The 24,814-nt window shown below is 38.8% G+C and overlaps 2 long non-coding RNA genes across 2 annotated transcripts in view; one reads left to right on the forward strand and one right to left on the reverse strand.

Annotated features, from left to right (window-relative positions):
* The window catches only part of LOC125268526, a 47,843-nt gene extending 40,058 nt beyond the window's left edge, over positions 1 to 7,785 (reverse strand). Inside the window, exons 1-2 of the long non-coding RNA XR_007184908.1 lie at positions 7,444 to 7,785; positions 6,425 to 6,501 (exon numbers count right to left, since the gene is read on the reverse strand). This is a non-coding gene — a long non-coding RNA (uncharacterized LOC125268526). The remainder of the gene's footprint in view (positions 1 to 6,424; positions 6,502 to 7,443) is intronic.
* Positions 7,786 to 23,698: 15,913 nt separating this feature from the next.
* LOC125268529 overlaps positions 23,699 to 24,814 on the forward strand; it is a 130,904-nt gene continuing 129,788 nt past the window's right edge. The window contains exons 1-2 of the long non-coding RNA XR_007184922.1: positions 23,699 to 23,914; positions 24,075 to 24,160. This is a non-coding gene — a long non-coding RNA (uncharacterized LOC125268529). The remainder of the gene's footprint in view (positions 23,915 to 24,074; positions 24,161 to 24,814) is intronic.

The raw sequence follows: 24,814 nt of genomic DNA on the forward strand, positions 1-24,814 counted from the left end.
GACTATAAAACAAATTGTTATCTGTTATGGCTGTTGCGATAAAACAGCCATAACATTTGGTAAAACAATAACGGTAACTAATTTTGTTCACAAGTGAATCATTGTGAGTTGAAAATGAACTCCAGGCTTCAAAAAAAAAAAAAAAAAAAAAAACTCAACAAGAACAACAGAGAAAATAACACTAGCTCTATGTCCGAAATCGCCCCCTTTACCCTTAATTAGGGCACTCTTTGAGGCGAAATGAGCCATTTGTAGTGGTGTCCGAAACCATAGTGGAGCGAGTGTACAACCGATGTACACTCAACGGCTAGAGAATACCCACTGTGGCGGTTGCGATGAACGAATTCCCGCGTCTCGCCAGAAGATGGTGCCCGCATGTGAATCCATCCATTTTCCAAACCGCTGGTCCAATGTGGGTACAGCATAATATCATACAAGCATCAATTCCTTTTTAATTGATTATTAAATTGTTTAATTAAGGTTTATTCATGCTAGTTTCCATGACAGATTTCCAGATAAATCTTTTCATTACTGAGTTGTCAGTTTGCGAATTTTCAAATGATTATTAAGCGGCAAGCACAAACTATGCAAAAGCGACAGCCCTTCTGGCGCACTCAGTAGTGTCTGAATTCACAGTCATTTTCATTCACTCCTTCAGGTGAACTATATTAGTGGAGTAATGTAGGGGATAATAAAAAAAAGGGTAAAGGGGTCGATTTCAAACAAATTGTGAAAAATGCTACTTCATTAATTATTATATTAGTGAGTAATGTAGGGGATAATAAAAAAGGGTATAGGGGTCGATTTCAAACAAATTGTGAAAAATGCTACTCCATTAATTATTCATGCCCCAGTGCATGCTGGGAACACCTGTACATTAAAGTTAAGTAGATTCACTACTTTTTTATTATTGAAAAGTACTTGAATTTATCGATACTTTGTACAGTTTTCTACTTTAGAATCAATACTTGATCTCACTAACTAACCAAAAATAATACACCAATCCCAAGTGAAATTCTTAGAAAAGTTAAAGCTTTCATTTCTACATGCAGAATTAAGTATAGAATCTGTTTAATGTTCTTAGGTCCATGCTTTAAAGGTGCCATTAAACATTTTTCTACAAGATGTAATATAAGTCTAAGGTGTCCCCTGAATGTGTCTGTGAAGTTGCAGCTCCAAATACCCCATAGATTTTTTTTAATTAATTTTTCTAACTGCCTATCTTGAGGCATAATTAGAAATGCGCCGATTCAGGCTGCGGCCCCTTTAATTGCTCGCGCTCTCCGCCCACTCCCGAGCTCTCGACTCTATCATTGCATAAACAAAGTTCACACAGCTAATATAACCCTCATAATGGATCTTTACAAAGTGTTCATCATGCAGCATGTCTAATCGTGTAAGTATGGTATTTATTTGGATGTTTACATTTGATTCTGAATGAGTTTGATAGTATGCTGTGGCTAACGGGGCTAAAGCTAACATTACACACTGTTGGAGAGATTTATAAAGAATGAAGTTGTGTTTATGCATTATACAGACTGCAAGTGTTTAATAATGAAAATAACGACATGGCTCTGGTCTCTGTGAATACAGTAATAAACGATGGTAACTTTAACCACATTTAACAGTACATTAGCAACATGCTAACGAAACATTTAGAAAGACAATTTACAAATATCACTAAAAATATCATGTAATCATGGATCATGTCAGTTGTTATTGCTCCATCTGCCATTTTTCGCTGTTGTCCTTGCTTGCTTACCTAGTCTGATGATTCAGCTGTGCACAGATCCAGACATTAATACTGGCTGCCCTTGTCTAATGCCTTGAACATGGGCTGGCATATGCAAATATTGGGGGCGTACATATTAATGATCCCGACTGTTACGTAACTGTAACGAGGTCAGTAGATGTGGGAAGAAGGAGGCGGGAACCAGCGAACGTTCAACGTAACTTTAATTCAAAATAAACAAAGAACAAAACGAAAGTAATGCCGGCCACATAAACATAATAAAACATAACATAAAGTCCAGGCCTGGTCCTCTCTCGTCCTTCACTGATGTCGCTCCTCCTTTTATGCCTCCGGAGCTCCTCCGTGAGAGACTCGAGGCCGGCACGCCTCGCAGGTGACGCTCATTATCACTCGTGTCACCGGCCTCGCGCCGTTCCCTCACGGCTCTCGCCCGCCCTGCTCGTCACAGTAACAGTCGGTGTTATGTTGAGATTCTTTTAAACAAATGAGATTTATATAAGGAGGAGGAAACAATGGTGTTTGAGACTCACTGTATGTCATTTCCATGTACTGAACTCTTGTTATTCAACTATGCCAAGATAAATTCAATTTTCAATTCGATGGCACCTTTAAATTAACAGAAAATTCAAAATCTTTCGACTACATTCATTATTATAGTAACACTTTACAATAAGGTTTCATTAGTTAACATTAGTTAACTTCTTTAGTTAACATGAACTAAAAACAAATAATACTTCTACAGCATTTACTACCTTAGTTTAGTTTGATCTTTCTTAGTTAATGTTAATTACAACATTAACTAATATATTATTAAAATCAAACATTGTATATGCACTGTGAACTAACCTGAACTAACAATGAACAACAGTTTTTTTTGTTGTTGTTTTTTTTTCCTCCAAAGAATTTCTTTTGGATATTTTTTTGTTACCATTGTGCTGAAGAGTGGAGCTTGTGCTTAGGTTATTGGCAGATAGATATTTTTCAAATAAAGTTTGTGGTGCTTTTTTTTCAATAGGATTAGGTTGTTATTTATTTAAATGGTCTAGTTTTGCTGTGGAATCATAGATTGATTCTGTGGTGGAGTATTGAGCGGTATCACATTTTTTTCTTCTCTCTTCCCAGAGGGAACAGCAATGTTCATAATAACTTAATGGATAATTTGGCCAGAATTTGCAGACCTTTTTATTAAGATTCCAGATTGGGGTCAGCACATTCGGCCCCTAGGTACGCAATAGGTCAAAAAAGATATATTTTTAGATGGCAATTTCCTCCTCAAAATGCAGATGTGAAATGTAAATTGTTTGCATGAAAATATTTTACTCCCAGTCTTTATCATCACTGCATTAATTTTATTGACATACAATGCAATTATCCTGACACGCCTTCAGGGGAGAGACACTCAGACCTATCAGTTGTCCTAATGTGAAATGACGATGAGCCGGAGAGCCTGAGAAAGTGTCTCCCGTTGACTCAGCTTTGCTTCAAAGCGGTCAGACAGCTTTTAACAACGAATCCACTGAAATATCATGTTACAAATGAAGTCCTTCACATATCAAAACCACAGTAATCCTGTTCCACACTAGAGCAAACAGTCCCTGCACATTTTCTAAATGTCTATGTGTGTCTGAGGCGAGGCACAGATTGTCTAAGTGAGCTGTATGTAGTCAAGGACAGGAAATTTCCCTCAGTAGAGATTGTCGGTGGCTCACAAGGGCCGATGCAATGAGCTGACCTAAATGACAGGCCTCTGTAAAACCAGGACCCTGTTAAACAGGGTGTTCTTTCGGCTTGTGGATCCAGAGCCTAGATCTTTAAAAGCTGCTTGTGTGCATTTGTGTGAGCTTTTTTCCTGGGTAGGTTTGTATGTATCTGGGGGTTTTTTTTCTTTCTCTATTGAACTGACAGGGCCCGTTTGGCTCTGTTCTCAATATCGAGTTACTAAACACTGTTTTTGTGGCCAAATTCTCTGACCAGTCTATGATCAAAAGGCCACAAAATGAGAGATCTGGCAGCAGTAGCTAAAGAGCTGTGATAACTAAGCACTCGTCCAAAACAGAGAGGGAGCAAATGAGAGAGAGAGAGAGGGAGGGAGGGAGAGAGAGAGAGAGGGAGAGAAAGAAATGATTCCAGGTACAGTTAAAGGCTAAGCTGACTCACATCACAAAAACAGTTGTGTAGCAAAGGGAAAAAAAAAAAGAACAAATGTACATCTCACAAAATAAAAAACTATTTAAACACACACACAAAACACACACACACACAGGTTTGTTTTGCTAGCTTAGTAGGACTTCCATAGTGTAATGCCAGTTTTTATGCTGTACAAACTGTACATTCTACCCCCCTCAGTGTTGCCAGATTGGAAATGTCCAAGTATCGTACCAGAAGCTCAAAATTATCGTATTTGGAAGAAAATGATCGTACACGAGTTTTAGTATAGATAAATGATATAAACTAATGATTTTTACAATCATAATGAATCAATACTGAACTTACTTAAACTGGACATCAAACTATTTTCTTCTAAAATTACGTCCTTTCTATCTTTGTAAAGCTACTTTGACACAATTTGCATTGTAAAAAGCGCTATAATAAAGATGATTTGACTTGATGAGCCAAACGTACAGAATACAGATATTTATATAGACCAACAACTTTTTGACATGACCTGCACATTACCACAATATATAAATAACTAGTAAAAAACAACTGACCTAAGCGCCACGGCAGGAACATTAACTTGTGCTCGTGAGAGAGAGTCATTCTCCATGATGATTGGCCGAGAAGACTTAAGGTGAGATGAGATTGAAGACATGCCTAATAACACAACGTTCACGTTATACTTACTATCATGACGTAGGGATCCACAGCTAGATCAATGAGGATATAAGTCCTATGATTACAATGACATTCATTTGAAGTGTCACAAAATTCTGAAATTATCGTACATTATGGGATTTTTTTCATTATTGGTCATACATCGTACAGAGGTCAAAATTATCGTACAAATACGATAATTATCGTACGTCTGGCACCACTGATCCCCCTACACTAACCCTACCCCTAAACCTACCCATCAGAGAAAACATTCTGCATTTTTACATTTTTAATAAAACATTGTTTAGTATGTTTTTAAAGCTATTTCAAATACGTGAAATGTCCTCATAAAACATGTTTACGTTGTAATACCAGTCTAACACACACGTCAGCGTATAATACTGCTTTGTAATACCACACACACACACATTATATATATATATATATATATATATATATATATATATATATATATATATATATATATATATACATACATACATACATATACATATATATATATATATATATATATATATATATATATATATACACACACAGAGTGTATTTACTATTGTCAATATGATGTTAACATTACTTAATACATTTCACACACTTATTTTTAAATTACTTATAAATTTATAAATTACTACACCAGATGTTTTCACTCAAAATAGACCAACCTTTTGGCCTTAATAAAACCTTAAAGGGATAGTTAACCAAAAATGAAAATTCTGTCATCATTTACTCACCCTCAAGTTGTTCCAAACCTGTTTAAGTTTTTTTCTTCTGCTGAACACATAAGATGATATTTTGAAGAATAGGTTATGGGTAACCTATGGGACCCCATTTACTTCCATGGTATTTTTTTTTTTTCCATACCATGGAAGTCAGTGGGGTCCATCCACTGTTTGGTTACCCATAACCTATTCTTCAAAATATCTTCTTATGTGTTCAGCAGAAGAAAAAAACATACAGGTTTGGAATTACTCGAGGGTCGAGTAAATTGCAGAATTTTCATTTTGGGGTGAACTATACCTTTAAATCTTTCTTGTATTTTGTAGGTGTCATTCCTCTCCACCTGTTGTTGTTGTTGCTGTGGTGTGTGTGATGAATGTTCATGTGCATGATTTGCTCATTGGTTAATTGATTCCCTTCAATCTGGCTGATATCATGTCTGGCTCTTTATGTTACAATAAAAAGAAAATAATTTTAGCATTTTTAGTGTATTTTGTAGACTAAAACTACATACTGAATGCAGAAATTCTTACAATAACTGTCTATTTTCTTTATGCAAAATATAATTTCTTGCTTTATTATTTATTTTGGTGAAATATGACCTGGATATATTCTTGACTGGATTTGTGAGAAGCACTGCTAGTAGATAGAAAACAGGAAATGAGAGAAACAAGGAAGGATGAGATCAGGAAACAAAATGAGCCCGATTCAAACTCATGCTGCCCAAATGAGCACCACAGCACATCATACAGTCGTACATGTGCAAACTTGCTAAGCCCCAGTTTTCTTTTTTTGTTGTTTTTTTAAACAAAAAATGTAAATCATTTACTTGATCAACACCTGTGGCTGTAAAATTTTGCTGAAAACATTTTCTAGAAAACCACTGGGACCCATTATTTCTTTCCCTTCAGACATACAGGATCCATCATTTCATCTACTCAATTTTCTTCCAGACTGACCCCAGGGTCAAATGTCAAATGGGTCAGTTTCCGCTTGGCTGCCAGTTCTACACCTTTAAGGTCCATCAAGAACATATAAGAGTCTCAGGCTGAGACAGTGAGGGGTTAAGAAACCACTCTGTGTCTGAACTGCCCTGACCTGTTCCCGTGGTTTACATACCTCTCAATAGCTGCCTGCTAGCCCTCAAGCCAGAGAAGGAGTGAAACCCTAGATCCAGCCCCTCCTCCCGTTTGAACCTTTAGAAAAAAAAGACAAGCACTTTTTTCTCTTTAAATATTACGTGGTTTTATGGAGGAGAGAAGAGACAAAAGCTCTTTTCCAAATCCTAGTAAGCTGGCTCACTGACTACATAAGGCAGCTACCTTCTCAGGCAGCATCCTAAACTTCATAAGTGAATTATTTAGAATGCTCTACATAGGCAGTGAATCCACATGGCACATTTAGCGATCCACACGACTCAACTTCAATTAATCAAAGTCATGTGCTGTGTCCTAAATCAAATACTTCCCTACTTTATAGACCTTATGTAGCCCCGCCCCTTTTCAGCGCTGCGCTCGTTGTCTTTTGACTTCCGGCTTGTATTTCCACAGCTATCTTATGTATTTATGAATGAACTGCTCATTTTAAAATCTTCCCGGTCTACTGACATTTGTTAAGACATCTGCTTTAAACATAACAATGCTCATGATAACTTTCATTAACTCTACAACACGTAAATCCACTTCACCAACTAATTATTCTTCAACAGCGATGCCATAGAAATATATAGGGCTAACGTTACCGCAAAAACGGAAGTTCAAAGACAATATTCTAAAGATGGCGGCGCGCATGTTTCTCTGGAAAATAAGGTCTATAGCATGTAAAAAAAAAAAAAAAAAACACTACCCCAAAAGAGTGTCCAAATACATAGTATGCGAAAAGTCCCCAGATGACCTACTACTTCTGCCGAGATGCTGAAGTGTGCATTCGCTAGAAACTTTACTATCCCATGAGGCCATGGGAGGTGATTTATGAATGGCAGGGAAGTGACGCAGCTGACGATGGTAGGTCATGTGAGAGTAACAACATGGTGGATGTAGTACGTCTAAATTTCATTCACACTAAACCACATTCATACTATATAGAGCGTACTTTTTTAACGGCCGTGGAGTAAATTCAAATTCAAATGTAGTACCTACTCAGACAGTACGGGATTTCGGACGCAGCATTGATGATATGGAAATAGCGACAAATCTTTTCTTCCATAGTGTGACATACATCCGAGTGTAACAAATTATTTAAAAAAAAGGCAGAGACTTCGATTGTTGATTATGTTTTGAAATATGGGCATTGATCTCAAAAATGGAGGCAGATGAATGTGAGATTGCAGGGGCGGGGTTTAAGCGAACCACATGATTGGAAAAATCCTGCATTTATCACCAGAGAGAAGTCTGTCATTTTCAATGAAGATCCAGTTATGACATTTTGATTAAACATTACAAGGACAATGGATGGATGAATAATTCACAATAAGATCTATTGCATACATTTAGAAAATAGTTAGGGTGAATTTCCATTTTATGCTGACCTTATTATTATTATTTTTTTAAACTTTAGCATGTTGTTAAGCTAATGCTGCGGTACTCTAAATGCCTAAAAACACATAACATAAACAAATATTTGGTATTTTTAACATTTTTTAAAATATATATTTTTAACAACATTTATTGATGCCTTTATTGCTGAATGAAATGTGAAATGTATATTTATGAGGTAACACTTTACACACTTTTATTAACATTATCAAAGATTAATAAATACTGTAACAAATGCATTACTCATTGTTAGTTCACAGTTAATACTAATGTTAACAAATGAACCTTATTGTAAAGTGTTATCATTTATGATTAATATTTGTTGAGCATTCTGGGATTGCATTTTCCACAAATGATACATGTGATGCTTTCTTAGCATTTGGTCTAAATTAAGTACTTTATAGATTATATTTCATAATTAAAATACATACTTTGTGGTACAGCCTACAATGCTTATAGACAGCTCACTAGCTTTGAAACGCAGCAAGAGAGAGCTCCTTACTCCTTACAAGAAAGCTCCTTACTTCTTAACCTTAGCGGAGTTCACTTTAATAGTGTGAAGCTTTTCACCTCCGTTTCTGCACCCAAATTAGATGATGAAAGCATCCCGATGTAGTAATGGAAATGGGAGGGTGGGAGGCTGGGAGGCTGGGGGGGAACCCGTTTCGGAAGGGGGCGTCTGGCGATTGTGTCTTTCAATCTCCCGATTCCAGTTGATAAGCAAAACACTTCTCCTTCGCCCTGTCCAATCCAAAGCCTCTCCTTCCATGTATATATTTTATTTAATGATAAAATCTTTTTTGTCTCTCGTTTTCATTGTCTGAGCAGTGAATTATCATTACACATTTTTTTCACCCTCCATTGCATGCATATGTGCGTCTGAAAGATAAGTTGACCTTTCTGAAATCGCGGTCCGGCATCAGATTGAACGGTTATTGCAATATTCCAATGTAGTGAGATTAAAAGAAAAAGGGCAGTTTTTGAATGCTTTGTGGTATTTGTATGTACTGTACATGCTATAAAACACACAGTTTCCCTTTGGCTCACCCCCCAACACGCCGCATACCATTTTCTCTGGTTGCGACGGCATTCCTAGCAAACAAGACCAGGCAGTGGAGCTGTGATTTAACAGTCTTGTGTTTCTTAAGGGAGAAAATATTTTGTTGACAGGCTGGAGAATATTCACAGGACATTGCATGTGGGTGTGTGCGAGGAAGCACCTCATAGCCAGCGAAACTGTTGACAATACACACCCACTGCACTGTTTCGGAAAGGGTGAAATGTAAAGCTGTTTTGCACTGTAAAAAATAAATAAAAATAAAATAAATGTAAAAAAATAAAAATAAAACTGGCAACAGTGGTTGTCAGGCCTTAAAGTAGCACCTTTTTTTTTTGTACAATTTCATTTAGAATCATTTTTTGCAGTGTGGAAACATACTTTGGCCTTTTAGTCCAAAAGAGCACAGGGAGAAGAATCGTAAAGGGTCTTTATGAAAGGACGTGACACGCTGGCGGCTGCAGGGTTAACTTTAAAATTGCCTCGTGTGATATTGAGTTCTGAGATGGTGACCTGACCAGATCTTGGTATTATATTCAAAGCAGGCCAGAAAGGGTCAAACAAGCTGAGATATTGCAATGAGGGTTTGCTCAAGTGGACCATTAGTCTTCGTAATAAAATGCATCCTACGTCTGCAACCGCCAGCCCTATTAATATTCACTTTGGCTGTGCATTGCTGGTGCATTTTCCCTTAGTCAGACAGTCGCTGGGCAGCGCAGCCCCAGACCTGCCTCAGATAATTAGAATGATAAATCGACACGGGCCTCTTTTACTTGAAGGTTGAAGCCTTCCTCTGGGTCAGTACCATGAGACGCCTATTCATCCTTGTCCAGTGTTTCAGCAGTTATGTCATAAAAAACATACAATCAACACAACCAAGAGTCCGCTCATGTCAGGTGCAGACATGTTTAAACTCCCCTTCGCTCTGTTTTCCACAGCCCGACCACATCTTTGGCTGTCTCGGAGTGTGTGCGGACAGAGTGAGGATCGATATACCAAAAGCTGCTTTGAAGAACCCACACATACAGATCTGATAAGGCTACACAGCACACAGCGTCACTACTGGGGTACTGTATAATTTGCACTGAAGATGTCAGCACCACAGGAGATACTGTCAAGGCTTAAAGAAATAGTTCAGCTAAAAAATAAAATTCTGCCATTGTATAATCTGCCATGTCATTCTAAAATTGTATTTTGTTTTCCATGCAATTTATGCAACATGATGCTTTAACACTTTTCCAAAAGCTTCATAAAAGTACCAACAAGTGTCCAGCTTACATAGGAACTGTTTAATACTATAAAAGCAGCCCAAAATTCAACTCATTAATATATATATATATATTTTTTTTTTGACATTTTTGGTTTCTACATAATTCCTATAATCAGTGTTATTTTAGTATAATTTATATACTATTATAGTTTTTGCAAATATTTTAATTAGAGTAATATATTTTTATATTTTATTAAATTTATAGTTGTAGTAGTTTTGTTGTGTTTTTGTCATTTGTATTATTATTTTTCCCCAAAATATGTCTTTATAGTTTTAATTAATTTTTATTTATTAGTTTTAATTTATATAGTTTTAGTACCTGAAGTTAAATAAATAAAAATGAGGAATGTCTAGCTGAAATAAAATAAGTGGCAACACTTTACAATAAGGTTTATTTGTTAACAGTTGCAGTCCGTAACAATTTTTGGTTAAAAACTATCCAAAAACAATTTTTGAGCATGACAAAAACCAGACAGTGTTCAAAACTATCTCATTATCTTAGCCCGATTCACAACGGTAAACTTGTAATAATGTGTTCTAATCTGAGTTGTACTGGTAGATTTTTGCGAGAAATTCGAGCATTCTGCCGTTCGTCTGATGCTTGTTAACATTAACAATTTAAGAACAAAGTATAACAATAATAATAATTTGCACGGTTTGATGTGACATGAGCTAAGCAAGCATTAGATTTAATCATCATTGGTAGCGCGATTTATTGTAATGCTTTTTTCTCAGTTGGTCAGAACAAAAGTGGCAGATTTGTTACTTACTCGTTCAGATGACATTTTCTGGTGAAAATTCTTATTTTAGTCATACTTCCAAGACTACAATCTGTGATTCCGAAGTACAGTATAAACCAGTACAGTGACTGACAGCCACACATTCTGCTCAAAACATCAGATTCATCCACACTGAGGAGCCACGCTGATGCACAATCAGCGTAAAGATGATAATTCCGCAAATAACTGCAATTGCAGGTTTCAAACAGAGATGGCGACAAAGAGGCAAAACTCATGGACCGCAGCTTTAATGTATTAACTAACATGAACTAACCATGAGCAATACATTTGTTACTGTATTTGTTAATCTTTGTTAAAGTTAGTTAATAAAAATACAGCTGTTTATAGTTGTCACGGATTCAAGGCCATCATTAACACCAGACCCTTCAACTCCACCCACTCGATCAAATTCACCGGAATTCTAATTCAACACACTTGTCACAATCACAGTATATAAGCAGTCTTCGACCACACCATCACTGTCTGGTCTTGTTGTTCACTACCATTCGCCTTACCTGACTACTCACCTGAGCTACTTACCTGTATGGACTCCTGTTGTCTTCAGCCATCATCATCTGCCATCTTCTGTAAAGCCTCAAGCCATCCCAGCACCTGCAAAGACAAAGAGATGATTACTATTGAAGCTGAACCATTGAATACGCACCTGTTTCTCCTGCTTGCTATCTGCATCCTGCAAATAAATATCTGTTCAATTAGAATTACCTTTGCTGTCTCCTTCTGTATGTTAACAGAAGACCAGACCAACCTACATGCAGCATGACACTGAAGCAAGCGAAGAACGCCAGCCATATCCGTTTACTGAACTAGTAAACACTGTTCATTGACTTCCCCTGCCACATCTTGCACATTTCATTGGCAAGAAGGATGGAGGCTTGAGGCCATGTATTGATTACCGCACACTTAATGCCCAAATCATCAAGTTTCTGTCCTAGAATCCCATCACAATGAAAGCCTTCCAACAGCTCAAAGAAGCTTTCTGCTCGGCTCCAGCCCCCTTGTCCATCCAGATCCTGAACTTCCGTTCATTGTGGAAATGTGTCCACAACCAAGGTTGGAGCCGTGTTATCACAGCGACAGCCACCAGTACTCCATCCATGTGCTTTTTTTCTCCAGAAAACTGTTCCCAGCAGAGTGACGCTACGACATTGGAAACCGTGAGGTATTGGCAATTAAAATCGCCTTTGAAGAGTGGAGACACTGGCTGGAGGGAGCCAAGCATCAGTTCGAGGTGTACCTCAGAGTACCTCAGAGTACCTCAGAGAAGCCAAAAGTTTGCACCCACGTCAAGCACGTTGGGCACAGTCCTTCACACAATGCAATTTCGTTGTTACTTACCGCCCAGGAAATAAAAACATCAAGGCAGATGCCCTCTCTCGCCTGCATCATCCTGAACTGGGCCTTTCACCACTTGAGCCTATACTCCCTCCAGCCTCGTTGTGAGTCCCATCCAGTGGTCATCAGACGATCAAATTGCTGAAGCCACGCGCTCAGAACCTGCTTCACAGGAGGTCCTGAGGGATGGCTCTAAGTACCATCAGCTTTACACCTGTCCCTCATGGACTCAGTTCACACATCTCCAGGCTCTGGACACCCAGGCAGCCAGCGAAACCCTCTTGCTCCTCCATAATAAATACTGATGGCCTGAAATGACCCAGGATGTATCCTGATACACCAAAGCCTATTCAGTCTGTGCCATCTCACAAACTTCCCTATCATCTTCCTGCAGGCAAGCTGGTACCTCTGCCCATTCTAAATCGTCCATGGTCCCATATTGGTATAAACTTTGTCCACAGATTTACCACCTTCAGAATCCTACACATGCATTCCGGTTGTTGTAGACCAATTTTCAAAAGCCTGCAAACTTATTCCCTCAAGATAAGTCTACCCACAGCACTAGAAACCGCTGAATCGATATTTCACCACGTCTTCCATCACTTCGGATTGCCGAAGACATTGTCTCAGACTGTGGACCCCAATTTATCTCCCAAGTTTGGCATACCTTCTTTCAGCTGCTGGGGATTTCTGTCAGCCTCTCATCCAGGATACCATCTTTAAACCAATGGCCAGACTGAACGTAAGATCCAAGGAGATCGGGAGATACCTGCGGTCCTACTGCCACAAACACCAGCACGAGTTGTTTCCTTCCCTGGCAGTATGCACAGAACTCCCTACGTCAAACCACCACCGGACTAACACTGTTTCAGTGCGTGCTCGGCTAACCAACCTCCCCTGTTTCCCTGGTCAGGGGAGCCATTGGACGTCCTTGGCAGTTAACTACTGGTTTCAGAAGAGAGAGAGGATATGGGACTCAGCTCATGTCCATCTCCACGACCTATGTTCTTTAAGCCTCTCATACTATATATTGTTTCTATAATATTGTCATGGTTTTGTATATTCATAAGCTCTATGATGATACATAAAAAGGGCACTTTTAGTTGGGGAACACCAATATAAACAAATGTCAGTCGAAGAAAAAACCTAGAACTTGCTCCATCTAATAATAGTATCTAATTACATCTAATTGCTGAAGAGTTATATTTAAATAGTAAACTGCCAGAGCTTTTGCGGCTGCTAAGAAAATGCTAATTTGCATTTAGATCCTGTTTGATAAGAGCAATGGCTGTAGACTTTTGAATGGGCACAGGGCCAATGAAACGTTCAGACAAAAAGCAGGTCATCTGAATATCACTGATTCTGCCTGACGGCATTCTGTCATGGGTTTTAATGGCTTAAGTAAATATACTGCGTGGAGAACTTGGATTAATTCAGCGCAACAACAATCATTCCCCAGACGTTCTGCCGCACTGTTCACAGTCATTACAGTATTTAATGATCACATACACTTAGCTTCAAATTAATAATCTCTCCACAACAGTACATGGCTGCCCCCCCCCCCCCCCCCATGTTCACAACTGTGTATTACTGTTGGTCTTAATTAAGAGCATGTTAATAATGTTGGATTTGTTGAAAAGGTACAATTATTTCGCACCTATGTGAGGTATCTCTAAACCTCTCCCAAGGAAATGTCATGTTGTTCAAGGTAATGTACAGTTGTAGTTGAGATAGCAACCTTCATAAAAGGCAGACACTGAATCTCTGTGAATGGCCAATCAGAGAAGCTTTCATTGCTATCTCAATACACATTGTTTTTCTTGCAATTCATAGATATCTAAAGGGTTTTTCTCCCTTTTCTTTATATTATTTTCTATGTCCACCTCATTCAGATGATCAAAACATGAGCATAGCAAATTCCTCAATTTTTTTTTTAAATACCACTGTCATAATGTGCATCTCATTGTGATATGAATAGCAACTACAACAATTTTGATTAACTAAAGATAACAGGATCATTAGAGTATTTATGTATGTTCGATTTGAAATACCGCGAGAGCGATTTGCAAGCTGTCTGTTTCTCTCGTCACTCTCACGGTACTTTGATGTCATACATTGATCAGTCTGCGCAGCGCTAGTTTCAGCCTCAGACATCATGCCCACGGACCACTGGCTGAATATCTGATGCATATGGCACACTTAACTGGCAGGATTTTCAAAGTTGCCATTAGTCGACCGCGATACCAAGTCGGTATTGAAATTCTTTGAATGCTGTTGAGCGGATTCGTAAACACCTCTGATCTGGACCGGTCAGCTGATAGACGGCTGCTTTCAAACACTCCCATGTGCATCTGTGTAAGCGCTCAGTGAAAAGCGTCATTGATGTCTATTTACAACATGTTTTTGAAGCGTCAAAGTCCCTTTAAGACAAGTCATTTCACTTGGCGGCCATCTTTGAAACGCCTCTCGGGCATGCAAGTGCAACTCCTATCTCTTTGAATGGGGAAACATCAAATTCTCCAAAGCTGTTTGCCAAGCTTTCAATTAAATTCCATATTTGTAATCACCAATGAAATCTGACAACAACTGTCTCATAAATGTTTTTTCCAAATGCTTGAATCATGACAAAAAAACTGTATTTTTCAGGCTGGATCAAGCTAATGCGCATGCGCAGACCTAAATGCGCGTCTCTTGTGCCTCATTTTGGAGGCGCGCGTCTGACTGTTTCTATAGAAACCGGAACTTCTAACAGCCGCTGCAGTGACGTGATGACTTTACCAGTCGGCGATTGGCTCTTATTTAGAAGGCTGGACTTATTCCTCCATATTGCACGTTGCACTTTCTCCCATTCAAAACAATACAAGTGACACGTCTTGTGTTATTCTATAGTCTTTGGAAACGTTCATTGTAGCCAATCACAGACATATCTGATGAACGTGTGTGAACACAATTGCCAATCAGAGGTGCTTACAAATCTGCTCAACAGTGCTCAAAGCGTCAAATTTTTTAAATTTCAGTACCGACTTGGTATCGTGGTTGGTACTTTTAAGAACACTAGTAGCCATCTGATTGTTTGAATTCTACAGGATGTCCGGGAGACATAGGCGTGTTCTTTAATGGTCCGCCTGGTTGTTTCCAGTGAGATTGTTTGGCATCACAGATGCTGTGATGCCAAACAATCTCATAAGCTCTTATCAGCATCAACTAAATGCTGGATTTTGTATGTGACGTTTGTGAAGTATGTAAGTTCGCGGCATAGACTCTTTAAAATACGTCCAAGAGTTTTACACACTGGTCTGTTTACACATGTGGATTGTAGGGACATCCACGCTACATTTCCATGACCCTAGACATAACGCAGTACAAAATTAACTGTGAATGGTTGCTTTACATGTCAGTCAGATGGCCTCTGGGCGGTCCTTGGCCAATGAAAGCTGCCATGGAGTCCAGACCTTCTGCCACCATCAGTTTGAAGGTCTAGCATAGCACTGTTTTAAAGCGAACACATCTTTTTGCTTGGGAATCGGACTTCAGTGCCTGACGTGGTCATACTAATTCTAGTTCGAATATGAGTCTGATCTGCTCCATTGGGCTTTGATTAGGGGGCGTATTTCAACCGTCCAGGAAAGACCTCAATTGGATAGACTACAACCAATCAGAGCTATGAGTAAGTGACGATGTTGACGACGCATGTTGTCAACAGAACTCTTCTTACGACCATCGGGGCCAGCTGATAAATCAAACTTTTGCCGAATCCCGTAGGAAGGACGGCAAAGACATCTTTCCCATCGACAAATGCCTTGATCGCGGTCCTCTGTTCCTTTTTTAAAATTAATGCGCTGTCGATATCTTCTATAACGGACGCGATGGCGGATTACACATCTCAGTTCTTCAACAGCCATATTGTTGTAAACTAATTGACCTTTGCAAAGACCCGCCCCCCTAGTTACTGTTGCTTTGTCCGAAAGCCGTGGAGTGTCACGCCACACAGAGTGGAAAATACTCGCGGAGCAAAGAGGAAACTACAACACATCGACAGACGAGACAGAGCAGGTACTTATGTATTAAACAAAGTCCCAGTTCAAACGTGTAGTTATTAAAAAATTCAAACAATAAAAACCGTTTTGTGGCTCTTTAATTTGTGACCATGATCTGACAGATGCTGTAGCGCCTCAGCTCAAGAGGCTCGTGAACCGACTTCTTCCTACTAGTCATTTATAGCATCAAATAAACATGAATGAACATGAGAATGAATGTTGTTTCAAACGCGGAAAGACGTCAATTGCACAATTTTTCAAGTTTAACTCCACCGAGGTTAATCTTCTAACTCCTGACTGCTTTGTCGGACAAAATGGCGGAGCGGCGTTCTGATTGGTTAGATGCTTGTCATCAAACTCCCCAAGCGCTCTTTGATACGTGGCTGATTACTTTCTGGTGATAATCTGTCAATCATCGCCCTGACAATTGATTGGTCCGAACAGTTTCTGTTCGGGCATAATTACTCCTCTACGGATGTGAGAACCCCCGACCTCAAAATATTGTGGCGGGGCTAATTCGGCTGGCATCCAGGCTAGGACTTATTTCACTAAAAAGAATCAGCTTATTAGAGTAATTTCTTGATTGGAACTGCATATAACATACTACTCTTACTATTTACTACTACTATTTCTGATAGAAAGATTTGGTAAAAATAGTAAGACAGATATATTACATAGTTCCGATTCAGCAATAGCTTGGGAATCAGACTTAACAGGTCACACTTTGTGTTTCACACTGAATAGTAATGCTATTTATAAACTTTCAGTGCATTTTAATACGTGAAACCGTTAAATATATTTATTTTTTTATTCATTGTTATGATATCAGATATATTTTATATAATATCTGTAAAAAAATAAAATAAAAATAAATATATATATATATATATATATAAATATATATTACGTGTTTAAATTTTGTGTAATCATGTCTTAGTTTTGGAAATCCATGCTATTATGAGTTAAAAAAAAAAATCTGGGCATTATATATATATATATACGGAAATGTAGTAGCTTATCTAGGTGTTCTGTGCATAGAGAAAATTTGCATTCTGTATACAGTATATTATATACTGTCAAGAAAAGAGTAGTATGAAACGTTTCATAATTGTGTATGATAGTATGCTGTTAACAATGTACTAGTGTCTGGTAAAGAGGAAATCACAATGGTGTATGGAATGAAATTTCACCCTATACTCTCTGGGGGTGGCTGTCTGATGACTGCATTGTTTGAAAGAAAGAAAAAAAAATCTCATTGAACCATGCATGGAGAAAACCCATTTACATGTACACCGTCTAACAAGACAGGTAGACTGCCTGTCTGTTGACCACGCAGCTGTCTCATTGCATTCCCAGGCAGTTATTGATGCCAGTGCAAAAGGATGGAAAAAAGTACTATGTTTCTTAAAGGAAAGGCATTGAGAGGCTTTGCCCATAAGGATCTCCATATGGGCCTGTGAGGATAGACCTCCTTCATCATCCTTTCACCTGCGCTCTGACAGATGGACGGAGAGGGGACCACTCGGCCGTTAATTGCCCTTTTCCCTGCTTTTGTAATGGCGTGGTCCTCAGGTTCGCTGGGCCCTCTCTAATTAAAGAGCTTTGAGAGCGGGAGCGAGGCATCTGGTCACTGCCATTTCCATTCCCACTCACCAAACAGAGCCAGCCAGACAATGATAGCCAATTATCTCGTTTATTAAAAAAGAGGAGGCCTTGGCGGGTAATGATTAGCGCAGATAGGGGTGCGTCAGCCCGGTCTCATGCACATCAAGGGCAGCTTGCTGGAATTTGGAGGCTGAGATCCAGCTGAGGCTTTTTGTGGGAAACAGCCGAGCAGTTCATTATACATTCAAGTATGTCAATCAAGGCAGGGAGTGTTGACCTCTTAAAAGATGGTTAGTAATTTGCAAAAATAAAGAGGAAAAAGGAACTTATTTCAGTAATCATTATGACAAGCAAAGGGTATCTTTGAGGCCAGCAGAAACTCTCGTACGTGACTCATATAATTGGCTGAAATCAACACCTTTATGAATTGTGAGACCTCATTTTTCTTTTTGCGAAACTATTTTCATTGTATACTTCCAGTGGTCCATAAGTTAAGATGGATTACTTTAATACAAATTGCAGGGCACACCAGAGTTCACACAATAGGTATGAAAGCTAAGTGAACTGCAATCAGCCATACTGTCTAGTTATCGCCTGTATTGTACATACAGTAAATTAATGCAAATAAAAATGTATATATTGTGTCAGTGTAGACCACGATATTATCCAACACCAACCTGAGTTAAAGAGATATGTCTCTAAAAATGTTGTTGCTGTAGATCTAGGTTTGTATTTGTTCTGATAATCTTTGAGCTCCATTCCAATCACGATGATCAAGGCCTCTGTATACCTATGCAATATACAAGCAATGTTAATCTCATTTATGGATGCCCTCTCCTATGTCCTAGTTTGGATAACAGCATTAAGGTAGACACTGTTGTGGGTTTAGATACGCCACACACATTAACACATTATGCACATACACACACCCACACATGTTCACACACAAAAAATAACACAGTCTTTACCATATAGCTCAATGTGAGAGTACAGGGGATAGAGGATTAACTAGCATTAAAAGAAAAAGAGAGGCATTTTAAGTAGTTTACACACAGTTGAGCTCGTTAAATACAAGTATGCTGTATTATTTCTCTGTTTACTGCCAGAAATAAGTCTTAAAGGCATGTTGGAAAGGCCACTGAACTCTGATGTAGTGTCACTGGCCACTACCTAAACAAATATGACAGTTTACTTTTCAATTCAGTCTCCTCAGCATCCAAAACCATAGCTCGGTAAAACTAGGTACAATAACGCCTACCCGAATTCTCATTATTTTTCTTCTACTTCTGCATTTGGAGAGGAAAAAGGACAAACAAGTATTATAATGCTGCTTTTGTCTATAGCCAGCGTGTGGTCTTAATCTGATTACCTTCAATCTCCCAGCTACGTGTAACCAGTGATACTTACTGAGCTATATTATTTACATGCTTTACAAACACAAATAAGAAATGATCCCATGTGCTAGCGTGCCTGTACAAACCCTCCTGCTGCTTTCGATTCCGATAACGGTGCTTTGTTTTTTCCTTCCCACTTCCAGCCATCCTTAGCAACAGACAACAAGAGCTACAAGCACTTAATCAATGAATTAGCAGTGCAAGATATGCAGAGTGGAGGTCAAAAGGAGATGAACAGGCCCTTTGAGTTATGTGATGAGCAGTGCACAAAGTGCAATAACTGACCAGCCAGTAATTTGCTTAATAGCCCGACGAATCCACACTGCAGAGCTCAGGAATCAGATGACACTTTGAAGAGATGAGAGATAGTGACCTCTCCGTGATAAATTGACAACCTGTCTGCTGAGTTAGGGAGAGAGGGGGATCTTGGCCACGCCAAGTCGCTGGCTAGCAATCGGACTAATGGACACGAGTGGCTAGACAGGTTTCTGAGTTTTGACCCTCCTGCGAGCCAGCTGGGCACAAGGCCAAGGTCATCGGAGTGAGGTGTGGCATGTGCAGACTTCATAGGCAGGCATGATGTCTGCTTCTCATTTGATACATTTTTGTTATCCGAGAATGAAATCCGAGAGGTATCTGACTCGTCCATAAACAGAACCAACTTTCAAGGTCCAGAAAAGTACTAAAGACATCGTTAAAATAGTCCACGTGACTGCAGTTGTTCAACCTTAATTTTCTGAAGTGACGAGAATACTTTTTGTGCGCAAAAACAAAACAAAAATAACAACTTTATTCAACAATATCCTCTCTTCTGTGTCATTCTCTTACGATGTTTACGTTCAGCGCTTCCAGGTTCTACGTCAGATACCTCTCGGATTTCATCAAAAATATCTTAGTTTGTGTAACGAAGATCTTACAGGTGTGGAACGGCATGAGGGTGAGTAATTAATGACAGAATTTTCATTTTTGGGTAATGCATTATGTCTTCATCCACTTGAACAATGATTGTCAATATTTGCAAGATGAAGATTATTGATTGCTATTGATCTGGCTTGTCAAATCATCTGAAAGGGATAGTTCACTTAAAAATGTTGTTCCAAACCTGCATGCAATTCTTTCTTTGGGGAATACAAAAGAAAATATTTTGAATGTGAGGTGAAGAATATTGACTTTCTACGAAGCCCTTAAGGGGACATGGTGATGGTACAAAAAGCAGATGGGAGGAAAAATTATATTTCAATGCTTTTGTGTTCTCTCGCAAAATTTTCGCATTCCTCTGAGAAACGTTTGCTTACGCTCGCAGAACTGTTGTGATGGAGGCTGGGGGAAAAACTATATTTCAATGCTTTTACAAATGACTGCAAAGTTTCTCAGGAAAAATGCAATACTTAGGGAACACAATATAAAAATATATATTTAGTTACCACTTGTAGTACACTATGGGTTCAAATGTACTATAAGTATTATCTAAATACATTTTTAAATACAGAGATAGTTCATTTTAGTTCATATTTCATGCTGTTTCAAAATAGCACAGTTGAGTACACTTAGATGTTCTTAAGATTATCTTAAGAAGTACTAAAGAATTTTTTGTATATTAAGTACAACATTAGTGCACGAAAATAAAGCACTTTAAGTACATTATAGAAATGTACTTTTTTTCACCTGGGTATGTAGGTGACCCACTGGATGTTCTTTTCTGGAGGACAAAAAAGAAATCTGCCTGGATTTAAAGTATGCAACATTTAAATTGAATTGCATGGCATCTTAAATGAAGGCAAATCATTTCATTTGCTTCATTTGAGGTAACAATACAAGATTTCCCAAAGTTGATCTTTATATAAAATTCATTTTATATACAATTTTATGCAAGGGTTACAAGTCGTGATGAGGCTTTTCCACAGCATTACCTAAAATTAGAAAAATTAGAATGCATTTTTTTGTTTATGTATGTTTGATATACAGAATTCCGTTTCTTTAATGCTGCAAGAAATATGCAATCATTGATTGCACGTGATTATCTTTTTTCAGGAATCAGGAAGATTTTCAAAAAATTTCTTTTTTTATTTTTAAAATTAAAATAACAGTACACTTAGTGAAAAAAACTACTCTATTGTTGCAAAATTAGACAACATGTACACAAGCAATTTGTTCTGCCAGTATTGTTTGATTAGGCAAGGGCATATAGTCAAAGTGCAGAATTCAATTGTTTAGAATGAATAAATAGATAAATAGTTAAATTATAAAATTATAAATAAATAACACCACAAAAAGCTGATTGATGTCCGTACATACAGGACTCCTTAATGGAATGGAACTGACAGTGATTGCAAAGGCCCATTTAGCAGTTGATGTGTTATTATGATTGGACATGTCAGTCTTTCTCCACTGATTAAAAAGAAGCAAATACCCCCAAAAATGTACCCAGTGTTCACAGTTCCTTTTTTTTGCCTCTGCAAAATGATGAGTGCATATTATTCTGTCAATCCTGAGAAACTGGTGACATTCAAAGTGAAGCCAAAGATGAGAAAGAAAGGCGTTGTCATGGAGAACTTTACCCCCCACCCCCAAAGAAATAAAAATAAAGCAACAAGAAAAAAAAAAAGAATATTTACAGCGATGACAGTCAAAAAGTCAAAGAAGTGACCACAATTTTCTAGGGCTCAAGTATAGAAATGCACACTTGAAGTATATTTCTGTGATTTTTTCAAGGACCGACTGACAACTGATCAGACCCTGCCCACACCTCTGGGTGTCCGCTTGTTTGTTAAGAAATACAGACACATGTCTTTGCAGCAGACATGCATTGTCTCTGAACTGAGCTGACGGCAGGAGTCCACTTGTCCTTGTTATCTGGTGTTTTTCGCTCTGACTGCTGAAGTTTCCTGTTATGTTAGTGCGTATATGTGTTTGTGGAGTGCTCAGACAGTTTTTGGACCCCTCACTGGGCACTCTGTTGACAGAAGAGATTTAAGAAATGTATCAATTCCAATCCCTCTTAATGATTCAATTAACTTTTTTTTGAGGAAGAACTATTTGGATAAGACAAATTCTTAGTTCATACTGCATATAAATTGCCCTCATCATGCAGTCTGTTGCCAAATGATGAGATAATTTCAGATTTCTACAAAACAGATATAGCAAATATAATAAAAAGTGCAGTTCTTGCAAAAGTGCTACACAGACTTTAAATGACATTTGAATTTCCTTTTTAGAGACAGCACAACTGCAGTCCAATAGCTGACCTGACCAACTGCCTGTATTTAAATAAAAATGCTAAACATACAAATAATATAGTAATATGTTCCATTCAATATTAATTTAAATACTTTTATAAAATACAGCTGATTACAACAAAACACCGCTTATCAGTTGAACAACCAGTCAGTCTGACATAGTCGAAGTAGGCCTAATAATTGAATGAGGCACAATAGATGCGCGTTTAGGTTTGCGCATGCGCATTAGCTTGATCCAGCATGGAAAAATACCGTTTTTTGTAATTACTCGAGCGTTTAGAAACAAAATTTATGAGACAGTTGTTGTCAGATTTCATTGGTGATTACAAATATGAAATTTAATCAAAAGCTTGGCAAACAGCTTTGGAGAATTTGATGTTTCTCCACTCAAAGAGACAGGAGCTGCACTTGGAATGCCCGAGAGGCGTTTTGAAAGATGGCCGCCGAGTGAAATGACTTGGGGTGCTTCTCAATATCCCTCCTCGTCTCCTCGCTCCTCCGTCCTCCATCCTATGACCCGGAAAACAATCGAGCTCAGCCATCTTGAAGGACATCTCAATTCTCTAATTGCACCGCGAGGAGGCGAGGAACGAGGAGTGAGGAGGCTTCCTGAGGAGTTATGAGCAGGATACACAGGTGCTCCTTTGCGGAAGTCTTTCTCATTGAAAACGTGACGCACGCATAAATCTCCTCCCCCTTCTTATCTGTCACAATAATTTAAATGTATGCTTTACTTTTACAGATTAAATAAACTTTATATCTCATATATTTCAACTAGGCATCTTGCTTAATTAATATTTATTATATTTTTTTAAATAACCAAACTTTAACAACATGTGGGTAGATCCCTCGAGCGCAGCTGATGACGCTTTGAAGTGACGCTAAAGGGAGCGAGGATTTATCATTTTACTTGATTCAATTCCTCCGTCCTCTCGTCTTTTCCTTGCGTCCTTCCCTCGCATCCTAGAGGGGGTGGAGCTAAGACGCGAGGAAAGGAAGCAAGGAAAGGAAACGAGGATGCACAAATAAGAATTGAGAAGCACCCTTGGGTTCAAGCTCGGTCCACTGTCCTGCAGAGTTTAGCTCCAACTTGCCTCAACACACCTGCCCGAAAGTTTCTAGTATGCCTAATTAGACCTTGATTAGCTGGTTCAGGTGTGTTTATTTGGGTTGGAGCTAAACTCTGCAGGACAGTGGTCCTACAGGACCGAGTTTGGACACTCCTGTCATACGCGAATCGGTCTGTCTCGAATAAGCCTATTCGTCTGTGAATCGGACTTTAATTTGAACGGCTCGTCGTCGCTCTGCAGCAGCGGTGTTGACGTTACAAGCGATTCACTTCCGGTACGTTAAATATGGTATCTGCCTGAAATAGTTATCGGTCCACCTTTGTTGACAGTCCTCCACCAGTTGAGGAAAGCACAGCACAATCCATACACTGTATGCTGTAACACACTATATTACCCACAGGGGAAATGTAATGTCGTTTATCTCGTCTTGACAGTTGACACTGTTGATGGAGACGTACAGGTTTCGAGTTGCCGCGCTCCCGCCATTTAAGATCCAAACGACAGCAAGCATCATCACTATGTAAGTGCCGAGTTACAAACTACTTTGAATATGACCAGATTTATTTAAAGACAGTATAAATCATACACATTCTCTATAAATGTGATGCCCAAACACACTTAGCTGTTGCACTTTGAAAGTGTGATCATTTAAGCTGTCGGTCAGGCTGAGGCAATCATACAGAAATGAAAACGGCTAATGTAACCCGGTCAATATAGGCCATGGTAATAAATAACGCAGACTTTGGTTCAGAAGCTGAGGGCAAGAAAGCGTTTCCACCACCCATGTCATTTTAATATAGTGTTTTAATCATGGCAGGGGTTGTTAAAGGCTTTGGCTCGCATGCTCGCCCTACGTACCGTTTCTGGGCCAGTAAGCTCGCCACGGAAGAACGCTAAACCCCTCATCTATATTTTCATCATTCGCATCATGCCCAACAACCACGGCACGTTCTCGGCAGTCAACACAGACTGCATGATATTTTCTTTTTTAAATTAAAAAGACAAATGCCACATGTCTGGCAATAAAAGGGCTTTGATGGGAAATGATTCCAAGGGCGCCCGGTTTTTACTCCATTTATCCAGATACAAAAGCCTTTGTGAGGCGTCTGGAAGCGAGCGTGTGCGAGGAAGCTGGATGGGGGCATGAAGGCAGATCGAGTAGAAGTTGGGCGTT

This window comes from Megalobrama amblycephala, linkage group LG5, assembly GCF_018812025.1.
Source record: "Megalobrama amblycephala isolate DHTTF-2021 linkage group LG5, ASM1881202v1, whole genome shotgun sequence".
Lineage (NCBI taxonomy): Eukaryota > Metazoa > Chordata > Actinopteri > Cypriniformes > Xenocyprididae > Megalobrama > Megalobrama amblycephala.